Source organism: Tiliqua scincoides, chromosome 1, assembly GCF_035046505.1.
Source record: "Tiliqua scincoides isolate rTilSci1 chromosome 1, rTilSci1.hap2, whole genome shotgun sequence".
NCBI lineage: Eukaryota > Metazoa > Chordata > Lepidosauria > Squamata > Scincidae > Tiliqua > Tiliqua scincoides.
In genome coordinates, this window is record NC_089821.1 from 93221753 (window position 1) to 93227138 (window position 5386).

Below are 5386 nucleotides of genomic sequence, written 5' to 3' on the forward strand. Positions count from 1 at the left end.
ATGAAGAATATTGGAATTAGCTGAAATGGATAAATTTAAGATTTTTCTCAAAGAGAAGTCAGTAAAGACTTTTATGGCCAATTGGAAAGCATTCACGGGCTTCCTGCATGTGAAAGGGAAAATTGATCTGATGAATTATGGATTCAATGAGTAGAAAAGTGATACAGACATAAAATCTATTGTTGAAAATAAAATAAAGAATTGATAATTAAATAGTAGATAAAGAGAGGAATAGAAAAAAAATTAGAACAATTTAAGAAATTGTTCTAAATTACTAAGGCTGCAATCCTAACCACACTTTCCTAAGAGTAAGCCCCACTGAACAAAACAGGAACTTACAAGGTCTACAAAAGTAGACCTGGATTGTGCCTTAGACTGTTTAAGATATGATACTTAAAATGATTTATGATTTTGAAGAAGAACAAAGTAATTCAAATTTAGGACTCTGTGCTTGCTATATAACTTTAATATTGTTTTTATAATTTTTTGTCTGTTCTGTGTTTTAGACTGTGTAATTGAAGCTTCAGGGTTTTCTGAGTTTGTTAATATTTGTTGTTTTAATTTAAAAAATGCAGTAAAAAACACAAAATTGATCAGATACACTAATCAAAATGTATTGAATCATATGTAATAAGAGAGATCACTGAATATTATTTATTCCTTCATCTATTTATATCATGGTACGTGGCCTTACTGTGCGTGTACTGCATGCCACTATTTTCATTCTTGTGTTAGCTTCTACCTGCATGACTTATGTGACAAAATACTTCCTTTTTGCCAATCCAGAATATTCTACCAATCATTTTCACTGTATGTCTGCAAATTCTGGTAGTATGACAATTCTAGTATTCTTTCCTATGAAGGTGCCATGAATTTTTGAGACTTGATCTCCTTGGGACCATTCCTTGAACACATCTCGACAATATGAATGACATCAAGTATTTCTAATTGCCTGAAACTTAAGCTCTTACCTCAACTGTCTCTGGAAGGTGACTTGTACATATGTTTATGAACCCTCTGTTACAGCTTCTGTGCCTAAAGCAAAATCAGACTTGAGAGGAACTCTTATTTCAGCAAACTCCACACACTGCAAGAAGAGAGATCCCAGTGCTGATAGCTCAGTTTCACAAACAGATGCACGTGCCTTCACTACTTTTTTCTTTTTTTCCTTTTTGTAACCATTGCAAAACATTGTCTTCTTAAATTGCAGATCTTGGAGCCAACACGTCTGGCTCTAGCTGCTCTGTCATTCATAACCTTGTTATGCAAATACAATGTTAGACAAACTGGAAAGCTCTCTAACTCAATCTAAATGAGCATCAAAGGCTACAACAGACGCACGGCACAGCCATATCTGACACACATTTGTCATTCAACTGACGAATGGCTACATGATGGTAGACATGTATACAAGCAAAGCAATGGACAATAGCATGTTTGGGGATTTATTTTCCCGTCCATCAGCAAAAAAAATAATATGTCAGTAGAATTTTCAGACTGTACATGCTAAGAAGCAATATTTACTAGAGATAGTGGGGCCCAAATTTCCTTAAAGTCCACAACCTATTAACTGGCAGTAGATTACTGGCAGTAGATCTAGCAATCCACTGTTCTAAGTGACCTTGAGATACTACCATCATGCACTACAGAGCTGCCAGTACAAATGGCCAGAGGCTCTGTGCACATATCAGAACTGCAGAAATGCTCCACTGGAGCAGGTAATGTGGATATCTGTGAGCAATTTGGGCAGAGAATAGGCCTAAATGGGGTGCTTTGAGGGCAGGAAGGGGAGAATGTTGGCAGCAGTCATGCATATCAGATTCAATCCCCCTTTCCTGGCCTGGACACAACCCTTTCCTTTCATCAGACTTACACCAGCAAAATAGCTGGAATGAGTCCAAAGAGACTCACTGGCATAAGTAAAAGATATTTTTACTTACTTCTCACTGGCCATCCGATTGCTGCCCCTCCCCTCCAACCATAGCCTGTAGTGCATACTCCATTGGCAAAGCTTCATTCTATGGATTGGTAGGGGATAGAATTGGGCCATAAGTACCATACATGCATACTAAGATTCTGGAGTCTATACAGAAGTTGAAATATATGCATCTTGAAACACCTGGCTCTTGCTGGCCCAGGGCTATCACACCTGCACAAAAGCACCACAGACAGCCCAATCCTGTTCATATGAGGATGTTTTTCTGATGCTTTTCATTGGTCTTATTAGTGATTTGGGCTTGAGGACTCAGGGTCATTGATCTTTTGTCTTACAGGCAAAACCAAGCCATGAAACAAGCAGTACTGTGGTAGCTGCATAGCACTAGAGTGGTATGGTCTAAGAATGTGCCTCACCTGTTTGGAAGCCATATTGACTTACTGGTGACCATTTTGAATGCAGTCAGCAGGGATGGGAACTCAAGTCAGTGGCTCGGACTCAAGTCATGAAAATGCACATTTTTCATTGACTCGGCAACTCGTAAGTCACGCATGGAGAAGACTATTCAAAAGACTCAAATCAGGACCCCCCTGACTCGGCACTTGTCCCTGTGCATGCTGACTTGAGACTGCCTGTGTCTGGGTGTGCTTGCTTACTGTTTTTGCGGCATGAAAAACCTCATGAGGCGAGCATTCTGATGGGGCGAGCAGCAGGGAAGTTTCAGCTGAGAGGCAGGAAAGGGTTAATGTGAGCAGGAGGGGGGAAGCAGGACTGGGCTCTGACGGGATGATCATTGGACAAAGGATGGGCATTATGATATTTTCATTGGCTTAGAGAGAGCAGGAGGAGGAGCCAACAAGGGGTTCTTGCCTTACAGTTGGCTTGAGAAACCCAGGGAGGGGGAGGGGGGAGGGATGGGGGAGGGAGTTCATAGCGATCACGCTTTACACCTAGTGTAAAGGTGTGGCTAGTGGGGAGGGGAAAGCCTCATTGAATAACCAGCTAGAGTGGGACGACTTCTGAGCAGAGCTGCAAAGGATCAGGTCATCCTGGTAAACCTTGCAGCTGCTGTGCATGACCCTCCTCCCTCTTGCCACTTCCGTCCCCACTCTCTTGCAGTCCCTCCCACCCTGTTTACAGATGGGTGGGAACAGCAGAAGAGAGTTCAACGAGAACTCTGACACACACAAGCACACACTCACCCACACACCCAGCAGCAACCCCGTTTTTTCCATGGCAGGCTTTTTAAAGGGGTGGGTGACTTGAGTCCATTAGAGTCACTAAAGGGTGACTTGGAGACTTGGAAAGCTCCCCCATTATGACTCTTTTTCAAGCTGAGTCATGGGTCACCAAGCTGAGACTGGGTCACTCGACTCAAATCAAGCCGCTCTGGGTTTTCCCATCCCTGGCAATCAGGAAGCTCAGATTTTGGGAATATTTCTGTCAAGGAATGCACAAATATCTAGACCATTAATGTATGGCTAAAACACATCAATAAATATATGGAAACCATCTAAAAGAAAAAGAAAAAAATGTAAACATCTCTGCTACTTAAAGGCAAACACATCTAAAAAGCTGTGAAGTTCATGACACAAATCATTTCCATACACTGGAGAAGGAAAGTGGAATACTGGAACAATATGTTGTATTAGTAAGACAACATCACATTCTCGGCGATCCAGCCCCCACAATTCAATGCAGGAGAATTAAGAACACCTACAACCAATGCCCTGTACTTTGACACAGCAACAGAAAATGGAGAGGGAGGAGAAGATGAAGATACTTAGTGAGTACTAATTGTTAATCACAGGGAGACAGCCCAGTCATCCATTTTTCTTGAAACTCTTTAACACTTTAATTAAACACAGAAAACACAAACAAGAAAGTTAATAAAGATGTTAAAAGCAAATTGGAAAAAGCAAAATGACTAAAAGAGTCAGTCTTCCTAACAGGTTGTAAAACAGGAACTCTTTTATTCTTGATGCAAATGTAGTTCCCACTAAAAGAGCTATCATTTCTGGTCCCAAATAGTGCTGGAAGCAGTGCAAGCCTGCTGGCCTGCCTGCTCCAGTGCAAATTAGGATTGCGCTATAAGTCAGGTGACAAACTGCTTGAAAGGGATAAGTAATCCCCTGCTAATTGGGTAAGAGGCACTTTTTCAAGTGGGTGCTCTTTTTTTTAGCAGGGGGAGAGTAACCGGCCCACCTCACCCCAGCACTGTCTGTTCTAGTGGCTGCCTGCTGGTATTCCTTGGCATCTTTTTAGATTGTGAGCCCTTTTGGGACAGGGAGCCATTTAGTTATTTGATTTTTCTTTGTAAACCGCTTTGTGAACTTTAGTTGAAAAGCGGTATTAAATACTGTTAATAATAATAATAATAATAATAATAATAATAATAATAATACACTGATTAGGAAAACATCACAAAGGAAGAAGTGATGTAGCAGGAGAACATGAAAATGAAGCAGGTATGGTGGTGCAAGCTCATGGGAACATAGCAACAGATGAGAGAAACAAGAGACTTGATCATGTTTTGGCTTCCGAGCTTTACCAGGAAATCCTATTTAATTATCCAACCATCTTGAGGCATCTCAACAAGTTGTAAAGGGATCTAAATGCATCCAAACCTGCAAGCTTCACACATGATTTCTCCAGGTGTTTCATCTGTTTTCTGTAAGACTTTTGTCTAATGGTGAGAGCGTGAAAAGAGACTGGCTCATTTGCAGGCATGAGGCAACTGGTTTATTCTGCTGTCCATGTTGCCGCTTTCAAAATCAGAACAAAAACCAGGACTAGTACCTTTCCAGAATGGTGAGCAGCAACTTTGTCATTGATAATGCTCTTGGAAAACGGAATTCGCAGAGAAAAAGAAAAGCGTCAAGTGTAGTGAGATCTGGTTGATGGTATCCTGTTTTTGGCAGTGCAAAATTTTGCTGTTCTGAGGAGTCACGTTCTATCCTAGATCATGATGACTGAGGGCCTTCCTACTGTAAAGTTTGTCAATACATACAATCAACACCTGAACAGTCACCTTGAAACAGCTGTGAAGCACTGAATGAGATCATGCAAGCACACTACATGTCTCTGCATAGTCAAAATGTATATTGGGAGGTGTATGCCAAGAAAGTATTAAACTCAGTTCTTGAGAAGGTGAGAAATGCTTGCTACTACAGAATTATTGTAGTTGGGGCACCTGATATCTTGCGTACTGAGGAGCTGGTATTTATCATAGCATGTTATTTATTGTGGTATTTATTATGGTTATTTATCATGGTATGTATCATGCAATGACATGACATGACATGAGCCATTTAGGCTGCAATCCTAACCACACTTTCCTGAGAGTAAGCCCCATTGAACAGAATAGGACTTACTTCTGAGTAGACCTGGTTAGGATTGTGCCCACAGTTATTTGATTTTGGCCCAAATCCTAACCCACTTTCCAGCATT